This window comes from Xenopus tropicalis, chromosome 4 (assembly GCF_000004195.4).
Source record: "Xenopus tropicalis strain Nigerian chromosome 4, UCB_Xtro_10.0, whole genome shotgun sequence".
In the NCBI taxonomy this organism is placed as follows: domain Eukaryota; kingdom Metazoa; phylum Chordata; class Amphibia; order Anura; family Pipidae; genus Xenopus; species Xenopus tropicalis.
In genome coordinates, this window is record NC_030680.2 from 34883481 (window position 1) to 34897009 (window position 13529).

General features: G+C 42.7%; 2 long non-coding RNA genes across 3 annotated transcripts in view; both read right to left on the bottom strand.

Moving 5' to 3' along the window:
* Window positions 1-562: 562 nt before the first annotated feature.
* Window positions 563-6470, bottom strand: LOC116410356. The gene is made up of 2 exons (XR_004222322.1): window positions 6173-6470; window positions 563-764 (listed from the first exon to the last, which is right to left on the bottom strand). It is a non-coding gene; the product is annotated as an uncharacterized LOC116410356 (long non-coding RNA).
* Window positions 6471-7100: 630 nt separating this feature from the next.
* LOC116410354 overlaps window positions 7101-13529 on the bottom strand; it is a 106308-nt gene continuing 99879 nt past the window's right edge. For both annotated transcript variants that reach the window (XR_004222319.1, XR_004222320.1), the window contains exon 3: window positions 7101-7698. This is a non-coding gene — a long non-coding RNA (uncharacterized LOC116410354). The remainder of the gene's footprint in view (window positions 7699-13529) is intronic.

A 13529-nucleotide genomic window follows, 5' to 3' on the forward strand; every position in this document is an offset into this window, starting at 1 on the left:
GGTCAGTAGTTCCCAGTGTTTGAATAGGAAGATATGAATGTGCCCAATCCTAACAGATTGAGTACTGGAGAAAATAAAAGGAGGCTTCATGTCAGCCTCTTTGGCTTTAGCTGATAAAAGAGTGAAAACCTTAGCGCTGATCTACTGGGATTTAATGTCCCTTTCAGAGGAACCTCTAAGGTTTAGTGTCTCTGTCACTTCTTATACAAGTTGCCTGTGCAACATAATCTCATAGGAGCCCATGTTCTGCTCACTGTTCTGTAAATGCTCAGCTGCACTGGTGCTGGAGAGAAAGCTGGGATTATTACAGGATACACAGCTGCATCTTTTCCAACAGGTTTCTGAACTCACTAATAAAAAGTTGGCATTTAGCGTATTTACAGACTTGGCAACCCCATTACTCCCGTCAGTGTCTGGATAAGTGAAATGACCCATAACAACTACTTGCCCTAGCCGTGAAGCCTTTGGATCAATGGGATCTCCTTACCGGATATCGGATACCGGATTTGCAAATCGTTGAAACCCTATATTTCATTGCAAATAGTACAAAGACAACATAACAAATGCTGAAATGAGAAATTTTACTGCTTTCCCAAAAATGTCTTTTCATTTTGACATGAATGCCCACAACATGAGGGGAGGCAGGGGCTCGTTTCCAACGGTGTTCTTTCAGCAACGCTCTGTAACCCTTTGGGAACTGAGAGGACCAATTGCCGGAGTTATGAAAGGAAAATGTTGTCCCATTTTGTATGGGGCCCGGGGCCCTGGGAGAGAAAAGAGAGACATGTTAATATGGAGAGCTGGAGAAACACAAAATATGCAAAACAGTCACACATTTCTTTTCTCCGTAACTAAATAATGGAACAGGGCATCAAACTGCACAGAACCTGCTATTTACGTTATATGTGTATAGGTGGGAACATAACAGGGGGCATTTACGACCCACAGGTGCAGGGTGTAAACTGCTATTTTGGACTTTTACCTACAATGCAGCTGATGCAGAAAAATGTATAAATTGGATGGAAATGCAATAAAAATGTTCTGGTTGGTGTCACTCCTGGTGTCAAAGGGTGCACTAGCACCCAACCCAACAACTAATGCAGGGCACTGTGTGACACACCTTCACGGGTGACAGTAAAACCCCAAGCACCATGGTGTCAATTGACGCACTGCACTCAATTCCAAACAGAAGGCCTAAAGGGCTGAGCAGCATCGAGCGCAACTGTACAGAACTGCAAGGAGTGGCTTTTAAAGGGAAACGAAAGGTAAAATCACTTGGGGGTGCCAAAATGTTAGGCACCCCCAAGTGACTTTAACCGCTTACCTCGTACCCCGGGCTGGTGCCCCTGTTAGGAGAAAACAGCACCAGCCCGGGGCACCTGGAGCGGATCGTTTCCTAATTCCGGCTTCCGTTTCTGGAATGCCAGCGGTGGGCGCATGCGCAGTAGAGTGAAAAGCCGACTTTAAAGTTTAAGTTCGGCTTTTCACTCTACTGCGCATGCGCGCGCAGCGAATCAGGCAGAGGCAAGCGCCGGCAGCTACCCCGGGCTGGTGCTGTTCCCTCCTCACAGGGGCACCAGCCCGGGGTAAAAGGTAGGTGGTCAAAGTCACTTGGGGGTGCCTAACATTTTGGCACCCCCAAGTGACTTTGACTTTCTTTTTCCTTTAACACAAATACATGGTGTAATGTGTGAGGCCCGAAGGTGAAAGTAAGTGTGCGGCACATGTTCCGGCAGGAGGGACAGACTGGGGAAGGGGTGGCTGTGGTGCACTAGTTATGCCGCTGATACCAGTATCTTTAAATATAGGCTTTTTTTTGCATGATGGCTGCCCATTTGTAACATAAAAATTAATATGGCATGGTCAAAAAAATGAATTACATACAATTAGTATGTAAGTTATTTTGCAATAGCCATCTTTGTTAGTCATTTCAAGTACAGTGCCACTACCAACCCCTGTACCTTGGCAGCAGTGGGGGTTTATCAGTCAGTTGGTGTGTAACCCTTGTTATTAACACAGTAAATATTGTATTTCAAAAGTACATTTGGCCCCTGTGCTTCTATCCTTTTAAAAGAATAAGCTGCTTTAACACATTTCCCTGATTTTACATTTTCCCCATTTTTACACAATTTTTTCCCGGTCCTCTGAAAAATATAAAAAGTGGGTTTTACTGTATATGCAGAGCCTTAATATAAGTAACCGCAGGAAAACTGATGGAGAATTGCTTGCATGACACAAGCAAACTCCCATTTTCGTTTGAATGCGCATTTTGTGCCCACGGCAGAAGATTAGGCTTAAGTGGAGGTTTAACTCTTTATGTCTCTGGGACGGGTAGGCATAAGTGCTTCAGCTGAAATGTAGCTGCTAAAGTAGCATAGGCAAGAATTCATTTCAAAACATTTAGCCCTTTTACTTTGCTTTGAGAATTTTGCCGAGAGAGGCGCAGATAGAACTGGGTAAATCTCACATGCAATTTTAGAATTAGTGGATGCCTTTAAAACAGAAACAGAACTGTGCTGCAAATTATTTTTGAGTGCCCACTGTGTGTTCCAGGCCCTGGAGCTAAAGGTGAACCTTTTTTCAACCCCATTCTTGCTAGACCCACCTGCAGCTGAAGAGGATCTTTCACTTTCCCTCTCCAAATCTTATCCAATTTCACTTATATCTCAACCGTACCTTGTCCCAGTTGGCAGAATCGATATATATATTTAATATCCAATTGTTGTGCATTTGCTGAACTCTTTTTGCCAGCCAGAAAACTAATAATGACAATAGTGACATTCCGATCATGCACTTGTACAGAATAAATGCTATTATTTTGTCGTGTCGTGTTGCTTGCTTGATGACAGGAATACTGTCTAACTAATACTGTCTAGTTCGGGGAGATTAGTCGCCCGTGACAAGGTAGATTTGTTGCGGGCGACTAATCTCCCCGTGTGCCAGAGCCCTAAGTCTCAGACTCTAGCAAACTTGCTCTAAATATCCACTCTGAGTAAAACACGAGTGCCTAAATATCTCTAAAATCACATGTCTATTTATTGTATGCCAGCTCCCCACAGATCCAGAAAACCGAATGCTAAATTCCAAAGCCGAGCTATCGGAAGTACGTGGTCATGTTTCCGGACCAAGGAGTTATGTCTTACTATTGCTGCTTATTTTTCACTTCTATGCAATTTATTTTTAATAAAGGCAAATGCAACCAGTTTGGAGTCTTTCTTTAATTAGAATAATGCTCTTTACAATGAAGATGCAGTTACCAAATCAGTTACATCCTTGCAAAATGATAATTTGCCGGTTTTGTGTGGTTGAATTTACTTTAGTGGTCTGTATTCCCTTTTTATTGCATATGGTTTGTGCCACCAGGGTGTAAAGATGAACATGAAATCTCTTTGTTTTCAATCACACACAATCCCTGTGAGCTTTAATGAATACACAATGGAAAAACACATTTTGGAATAGTCAGTTTACACGGAGTATTTACAAGAATGTTCCATCACCACCCCCTCCTCTAACGAAGCTTTAAAGAGATACAGTCTTTTTTTTTTTTTTTTTAATGCATGCTCAGCTTTGTTCTTTTTCAAAACCTCAGTCCCATAGTACATAGCTATGCCAACTCTGACAGTCTTTTACTGGCACTAAGAGCAAAAGTCACACCAAGCTGGGAGGGCAGAGCGAACACCTGATGGGCTGGAGAACTGTGTAAAGCTGGCCATACAAGCACTGATACCATAGCAAACAAGGTTTCATATGATATTCGGTGCATGTATGATGGACTGACAAGGCGGCCATTATCGCAAAAGCCTTGGATATCGGCCATCTCATCGATCAGGCGCCTGAGCAAAGGCAAGCGTTTAGGGCTGAATCGTCAGATTGGGGTAGAATTCCCATTGTTTCTACCTCCATATCTGAGGATTCAGCTCTGACCGTTAGTGGAGGATAAGAACGATCCTCCCTGCGACCAATCGTAATTGTAATGTGTATGACCACCTTAAGCAATATATTCAGCCTATCAGATCCAGAGAAGGGACAGTCTGACCACCATATATACTACAGGACTAGGTGAGGGGCTATAATTTAAGCCAAAAAAAGCAATAGCACATTTTGCATATAGCCTAGAAAGGAATGCAAACATATCTATGGCACATATACAGCCAGTGCCATGGATTTTACATACTATGGTACATAAGCAGTCGTACTGACACTGTACAATTAAACAAGCATCAAACATAACAAATTGCCACTATATTTGCTCATCAACTGCCTTCTAAAGGTTCCATGTTTAGTATAGTGTCCGATGGGAGAAAGCCCTACATCATTTCATTGCTTTGGCAAAGCTGCCCAAACTGTAGTGAACAGAAGGCACATGAGCAAACACAAATTTAAGTGCTGCATAAAACCCTCGTCTAAACAAAGAGCACCTTATAGTGCAAAGGTCTCAAATTTTCTTAATGGCAGTAAATTCTTTATAAGAAATATATACAGATAGAATGTATAGGGTTGCTATTGTCACAAAAGGGGTGGTTTACCCTTAAGTTAATTTTTAGTATATTATAGAATGCTCTATTGCTAGCAACTCTGCAACTGGTCTTCATTATTTATTTGTAATACATTTTAAATTGTTTGCTTTCCTTTACTACAACTTTCCAGCTTGCAAATGGGGGTCACTGACCCCAGAAGCAAAAAGAAACTATTCTTCTGTGAGCTTATCGATACCTTTTATTTCTTATCTTTCTATTCAGACCCTCTCCTATTCATATTCCTGTCTCTCATTCAAACTGCTGCCTAGTTGCTAAGGTAAACAAGACCCTAGGCAACCAGATAGCTGCTGAACAAAAATCTAAATAACTATGTCTATGTTATACTAAAAGTTCATTTAAAAGTGAACAACCCCTTTAAAAATATCTTAAGTCAGCAATTTCAAGCTATTTTGTAGTTTGCGATTATGAATATATATATATATATATATATATATATAAATGAAACATACAAAACCTACAGAATGCCCAGTAGAAGCTATAAAATTCTAGTTAGCATTAAACGACTACCACATGCGTATTTCATGGAATAAGGTGAGGAATTTAAAAGAAGCAAAAAAACTGAAAAGGCTGTAACAATTTCAAACTTTAATGTGGCATATACAAGTACAAAAACAGTCTGTGCTCATATAGGCCTGCTGGGCAGAGGTGGACCCAAGGCCAAAATATGCCATTCATGCCACTAAGAAATACTTTGGCTTTAATACTTTGGAAATAGCCCAATCTTCTGCTAAAGATTAAATAAAAGTGCAATTTCTCTCAGTGATATCCTGTTTCTGTTATGGATGGCGCCTTGTCATGGCTAAACACTAAAGAGTACATTTTAGGCTAAAGATAGTTAAATGGACTGGAAAACACCATTTATTTCGAGCCCAGTGATCCCCAGGTACTAGCTCCCAAGCAACTTTCACTCTCCACCCCCTTTTTATATGGCCTCAAAAGCAAGAGCTTCTTTTGAATTCCTGGCATGGAGGCATAAAGACACAATTGTTCCTTCTCCACACTGGCAGTCCACATGGGGTTAATAAATGCCCTAATTTGCCAACCCCCAGAAACTCCTTTAAAGCTTGTGCGTCTCCCCTCTTTCTACATTTGAATGTGGTATTAAAGTCTGGGATCTCTGCCATAACCCACAGCTACCAACTACTATGAACAATGGAGTTCCTATATTTGGTAGCATGGATTTTCTGGTTAGTCCATCCTTAATAACATTGTTCCTATACACTATTAACTATATCGATCACCAAAGCCCAATTCAAAAACCTATTTCCAAAAGGCAGAGGGCAGATAGAGCAGTAATGCAAAAATAACATTGTACTTTCCCCTTGGTTGGGAAAAACTTGCAGAACAGCTTTGTTCTGTAACAGCTAGAGTGGTCTATATGGCTAACTATACAGATAATCTGTCTATTTCACCCAACGCCTGATAGTTTGGATCACTGTTCAGTTGGGCAACCATATTGGCTAAGTTGTAGATCCCATCTGCTAGAAGTCAGTCAAATCAACAAGGTTGCTTGGGGAAGCTCTATCTGGTCAATAACAACTTATAAGGACCAATACATCATAAACTCATTAGATTCAGTCAGACCATTCACCAATTCCAACCAGATTATTCTTAGAAATTACCAGTCACATTACCTTCAGTGAATACTGCTGTACAGAATTCTGTAATATTCTCTGTAATATTGTGTAAATGTGCTGTGGGGAAATTTTCCATGCTAAACTTATCAGAGAGGCATGGAGTGGTCCAAAACTCAAGGTTTGGTCTGGACAGGTTCGGGTTGGAAAATGGGATATCACTGCAATGCAGAGAACTTTTAATTTGTGCCCTATGGCTGGGCCCCCTATAACTTAACTCTTATAGGAGAAGAAAAGGTACAATCACTGGGAGTGCCAAATTGTTAGGCACTCCCCCCCCCCAGTGATTGTAATCGCTTACCTTATACCCAGGCCCTGGGTTAATGCTCCTGTTAGGAGAAAACCACACCAGCCTGGGGTAGTTGTGAGAGAGTGATCCTCTTCTTTATCCTCTCTTCTTTTACTCCACTGTGTATGCGCCGGCCCCGGGATTCCGAAAATACACTAGAGAAGGAAGAGGATCACTCTTTTGCAGCTACCCAGGGCTGTTCGGCTTTCTCCTTACATTATACCCCAGGATGGTGCTCCTGTAAGTGATTACAATCACTGGGGGGGTGCCCACCCCTACTCTGACACCAAATCAGATATCAGCTGAAGGGAAGGTCATGCTCGGCATCCTCTGCATGTCCTTTCTCAACCTTGAGTCGAATCAGGTGAGTAGGGGCTGGTTAGGGATGGTCTGAAGATTTCTAATCCGTGCATCACTATAACCTATGCATTCTTTTAAAGCAAATACACCGCCTACAATAATTCTTTTGAATAGAATAGTTTCCATTTAAAGCTAACATTGAAAGGTTTTAATTCATGGCCACTCTCTACTTAAATATATAAATAATATAATTCTGTTTGGCTCTAAATCTAATCTAATAATTTCTTACAGGCAAATGGGACTGACAATTCCAAAAAGGTGCACAGTGATTCTCTATATAAGGCTGCCTCTAAGGAAGTGCTCAGTACAGTTACATTACAATACAGTACATTTCATTGGCTTGTAAATGGTGTACTCGTCAACATGATTAATTGTGTTATTACTGCACATGAACAATTGGAATGCTATATTACATCCTTAGGGTAATGGTTCATGGGGCATTTTATGGCAGCTTTGTGTATGGACAATGTATGTTTTATCTCTGGAAATATGCAACATAAAATGCCTCATGTGCTTCAAGTCTTAGCACTTAGGTCTGGCGATAGCAGAAACCATTAGTTTTTGTGTAGAGTATGCAAGTCATTATATTATATATCCTCTGCATCCTCAGGTCAGAGAACTGGGAATGTAAATCTTTTACAAGGTTGCATGCAGCATATATTTGATTTGGTGAATTCAAGGCAAGGAAAGAGCAGGTCCAGTGGTGAGGTGGATCGCTGGCGATACCTGTGCATTCGAGCAGGAATGGGTGCAGGAGACAAAGTTGAACTTTCCTCACCCACTAACTCAGTCCTTGTTACTGTTTCTTCCTCTCAGGAGGGGCACCAATAGCGGATTCTGCAAAACGCCGGGTAGAGTTCCCCATCCGGTTGGTGGCCTGAATGTGGTACAAAGATAAAAACAAGAAAGGTTTGAAATTTTATTTAGCTCCCTACAATCATAATTGATATCATTACTGGGGACAGGGATACAGGATACAGGGATACCCCCCCAGAAAATCAGGAGGCACAGTGATACCCCCCAGAAAATCAAAGGCACAGGGATACCCCCCAGAAAATCAAAGGCACAGTGATACCCCCCAGAAAATCAAAGGCACAGGGATACCCCCCCAGAAAATCAAAGGCACAGTGATACCCCCCAGAAAATCAAAGGCACAGGGATACCCCCCCAGAAAATCAAAGGCACAGTGATACCCCCCAGAAAATCAAAGGCACAGGGATACCCCCCAGAAAATCAAAGGCACAGTGATACCCCCCAGAAAATCAAAGGCACAGGGATACCCCCCCCCCAGATAAATCAAAGGCACAGTGATACCCCCCAGAAAATCAAAGGCACAGGGATACCCCCCCAGAAAATCAGAGGCACGGGGATACCCCCCAGAAAATCAAAGGCACAGTGATACCCCCCAGAAAATCAGAGGCACAGGGATACCCCCAGAAAATCAAAGGCACAGGGATACCCCCCCCAGAAAATCAGAGGCACAGGGATACCCCCCCAGAAAATCAGAGGCACAGGGATACCCCCCAGAAAATCAAAGGCACAGTGATACCCCCCAGAAAATCAGAGGCACAGGGATACCCCCCAGAAAATCAAAGGCACAGTGATACCCCCCAGAAAATCAAAGGCACAGTGATACCCCCCCAGAAAATCAATGGCACAGGGATACCCCCCCCAGAAAAATCAAAGGCACAGTGATACCCCCCAGAAAATCAAAGGCACAGGGATACCCCCCCCCCAGAAAAATCAACGGCACAGGGATACCCCCCAGAAAATCAGAGGCACAGTGATACCCCCCAGAAAATCAAAGGCACAGTGATACCCCCCAGAAAATCAAAGGCACAGTGATACCCCCCAGAAAATCAGAGGCACAGGGATACCCCCCAGAAAATCAGAGGCACAGGGATACCCCCCAGAAAATCAGAGGCACAGGGATACCCCCCCAGAAAATCAGAGGCACAGGGATACCCCCCAGAAAATCAGAGGCACAGGGATACCCCCCAGAAAATCAGAGGCACAGGGATACCCCCCAGAAAATCAGAGGCACAGGGATACCCCCCCAGAAAATCAGAGGCACAGGGATACCCCCCAGAAAATCAGAGGCACAGGGATACCCCCCAGAAAATCAGAGGCACAGAGATACCCCCCAGAAAATCAGAGGCACAGGGATACCCCCCAGAAAATCAGAGGCACAGGGATACCCCCCAGAAAATCAGAGGCACAGGGATACCCCCCCCAGAAAATCAGAGGCACAGGGATACCCCCCAGAAAATCAAAGGCACAGGGATACCCCCCCCAGAAAATCAGAGGCACAGGGATACCCCCCCAGAAATCAGAGGCACAGGATACCCCCCAGAAAATCAAAGGCACAGTGATACCCCCCAGAAAATCAGAGGCACAGGGATACCCCCCCAGAAAATCAGAGGCACAGGGATACCCCCCCAGAAAATCAGAGGCACAGGGATACCCCCCCAGAAAATCAGAGGCACAGGGATACCCCCCCAGAAAATCAGAGGCACAGGGATACCCCCCAGAAAATCAGAGGCACAGGGATACCCCCCAGAAAATCAGAGGCACAGTAATACCCCCCAGAAAATCAGAGGCACAGGGATACCCCCCAGAAAATCAGAGGCACAGGGATACCCCCAGAAAATCAGAGGCACAGGGATACCCCCCAGAAAATCAGAGGTACAGTAATACCCCCCAGAAAATCAGAGGCACAGGGATACCCCCCCAGAAAATCAGAGGCACAGGGATACCCCCCCAGAAAATCAAAGGCACAGGGATACCCCCCCAGAAAATCAGAGGCACAGTGATACCCCCCCCAGAAAATCAAAGGCACAGGGATACCCCCCCAGAAAATCAGAGGCACAGTGATACCCCCCCCAGAAAATCAAAGGCACAGGGATACCCCCCCAGAAAATCAGAGGCACAGTGATACCCCCCCCAGAAAATCAAAGGCACAGGGATACCCCCCCAGAAAATCAGAGGCACAGTAATACCCCCCAGAAAATCAGAGGCACAGTAATACCCCCCAGAAAATCAAAGGCACAGGGATACCCCCCCAGAAAATCAGAGGCACAGTAATACCCCCCAGAAAATCAGAGGCACAGTAATACCCCCAGAAAATCAAAGGCACAGGGATACCCCCCCAGAAAATCAAAGGCACAGGGATACCCCCCCAGAAAATCAGAGGCACAGTGATACCCCCCCCAGAAAATCAAAGGCATAGGGATACCCCCCCAGAAAATCAGAGGCACAGTGATACCCCCCCCAGAAAATCAAAGGCACAGGGATACCCCCCCAGAAAATCAGAGGCACAGGGATACCCCCCAGAAAATCAGAGGTACAGGGATACCCCCCCAGAAAATCAGAGGCACAGGGATACCCCCCCAGAAAATCAGAGGCATAGGGATACCCCCCCAGAAAATCAGAGGCATAGGGATACCCCCCCAGAAAATCAAAGGCACAGTGATACCCCCACTGACTCTGCTAGTAGCAGCAATTGGGACGTCTGGGTGTTTAAATTTCCCGCGCAATAATGGGGCATGCGCAATGAGCGGTCATTTGGTATTATCACATGACCGTGACGTCAAGAAGGTCCCTTCCAAGCGTAGGAACTAGCCGCTACCATAGCAACCCAGGACTCAAACATTGTGACGATCCACCTGCGTCAATGTAGTTAGCGCGCTGTCACAGAAGCCACGCCCCCTGCCTTACTATTGATTGGTAAGACGAGTTACGTCACGTCACCGTTACGTCAGGTGGCGGCTTTTTCTGTCACAAGTTGCTTCTGGCGAGAGGGAAACGTCTGCTCTGATGGAAATGGCATGGAAATGTTTTCTTATCATGGGCACATAGCAGCATAGAAATAAACACGCAAAACCATCAAATTTAACTTCAGGTTAAGGTTGGATCTCCGGACGGAGATAGCGAACTGGACCTGTCAGCCATCGGTGGAGGTTCATGGCATCTCACAGGAGCGCTACAGATTAGCTCGGCAGAATAGAAATTGTGAGTTTACGCTGTATTGACATTTTATTTATTGTAGTATGGGCTGAAAAAAACGTTCAATATATGATTGATTCAGCATGATATTTATATAGTTTTAAAATCAAGATTTCTGCAGCGTGCAATTATTTCTAGGAAGCACTATTTCCATTCACTGTAATGGCCATCGGAAATAACTTTTCATAATTCCTTTTCATAATATTGGTACTGGCTAGAAGATGGCAATAGCACTTATTTTGGTATTATTTGAGTATACACTGTTTTGACATTATATATATATATATATATACCCCATGCCTATATACCCCTCCTTCTCATAAGCTTGGTAGTGGCTAGCAGATCGCAATGGCAGTTATCTCCATTTTATTTAGCAATCTGTAGGATGGGTTTCTGGTTGCAGCAAATGGCAGCATGTAAACTGATAGGTGAGCTGGATCTGCTTTCTTATAATTCTTATAATTACAATGGTACAAAAAGCTACTTTAGATGAATTATTTGATGTGAGTATGCCAGCACTCACGGGACTTCAAAGCAGCATCAACAGAAAAAATAAAAGTTTTACAAAACATATTGTAGCATGGTTTTTTTTTTCCCTGAAGAAAGTTCCTGTTTGGAAATGAGACATCGGATAAATAAAAAACCATGCTACAATACGTTTTGTAAAACTTTTTTTTTTTTTCTGTTGATGCTGCTTTGAAGTCCCGTGAGTGCTGCTACCTTTGCTGGGACTATATATAGACTTATTGTTAGTGGCTATATATATGTGTGTGTGTGTATATAATGTTATTAATAAAATAACCCAGCACTTCCACATCTACCACTACACCTGCAGTGTGTGGTAGGCTGATCTATGGTATATTGATTTAAACTGTCACTTTAATATGACCAATTTAGAATAATCATGACATCAATATATTACACAGTCATTATATATATATATATATATATATAGCTAGCAGGAAACAGTGTCGGCACTCACACGATTTCACGATCGATTTCAAGCAATCGATCGTTAAATCCTGTGAGTGCCGACACTGTTTTCTGCTATTTGATTACTTCGGCTCTGGCACCCAGGTATCGCTAGAAACTTATTGGTGTGCTCCCACTCTATGCTCTGTCTATATATATATATATATATATATATATATATATATAAAGGTATAGGATCCCTTATCAGGAAACCCGTTATCCAGAAAGCTCCGAATTACGGAGAGCCTGTCTCCCATAGACTCCATTTTAATCAAATAGTTCAGAATTTTAAAACTGATTTCCTTTTTCTCTGTAGAAATAAAACAGCACCTTGTACTTGATCCCAACTAAGATATAAATAATCCTTATTAGAGCCAAAACAATCCTATTGGGTTTAATTACTGTTTTATTGATTTTTTAGTAGACTTAAGGTATGAAGATCCAAAGTACAGAAAGACCCCTTATCCGGAATACCCTCGGTCCCGAGCATTCTGGATAACGGGTCCTATACCTGTATGTATGTATGTATATATATATATATAAAATCTAGTGAGTATTGGTGCACACCGGGAATAGTTTAAAAAATAGCTTTTATTGTAGTAAATACATTACAGGACAGGCCTGTCTTGTAATGTATTTACTACATTAAAAGCTATTTTTTAAACGATTCCCGGTGTGCACCAATACTCACTAGATTTTTTATTTTTAATGCTTAATTGGTAGCACCTGGGTCTTTTGACCACGCTTAGGAGTGCTGAATCTACGTATGTTATATATATATATATATGTGTGTGTGTGTGTGTATATATATTCTTCAAAGCAGGAACCACTTCACACTGGACTTCTAAATCACAAATAGTATTTTATTAAACAATAACAAAGCTGACATTTCGGCTGTTATTCTTTAATGAAATATCATTTGTGAATTATAAGTCCCGTGTGAAGTGGTTCCTGCTTTGAAGAATGTTGATCCGGTGAACTTTAGGACTGCACCCAGGTGTGTATAAAGATTTATTATCGTGAGTGCAAGCTTAATGGCTATATATATATATATTATATATATGTGTGTATGCATAATGTTATTAATAAAATAACCCAGCACTTCCACGTCTACCACTATACCTGCAGTGTGTGGTAGGCTGATCTATATTGATTTAAACTGTCACTTTAATATGACCAATTTGGAATAATCATGACGCCAAATGTGACAGGTATGAACATGGACTGTATTTTTATGGACTTGTTATGGTTGATCTAGCACTGTGAATATGCATTACATGCACACCACAGTGGGGCAGCGTGGTATTAGTAAAAATGGGAGTGGTCTGATTTTTGTAGAATAGCTCAATTGTCTGGTTTACAGAGTGTTGCTCAGTGGTATTGTTTATGGAGTGTTGCTCAGTGGTTTGGTTTTAGGAGTGTAGATTAGATGTCTAGCTTATGGAGTGTTGCTCATTGGCCTGGTTTACAAAGCGTTGCTATGTGGTCTGGTTTATGGAGTGTAGCTGAACGATCTGAATCATGGAGTGCAGCTTAGGGGTCTTGTTCAGTGAATGTAGCTCAATGGTCTTGTTCAGTTACTGTAGCTCAGTGGTCTGGATTTTGAAATGTAGTTTAATGGTCTTGTTAATGGAGTGTAGGTCAGTGGTGTAGTTTTTGGAGTGTAGCTCAATTATCTGGTTTACAGAGCTTTGCTTAGTAGTATGGTTTGTGGAGTAGCTCAGTGGTCTG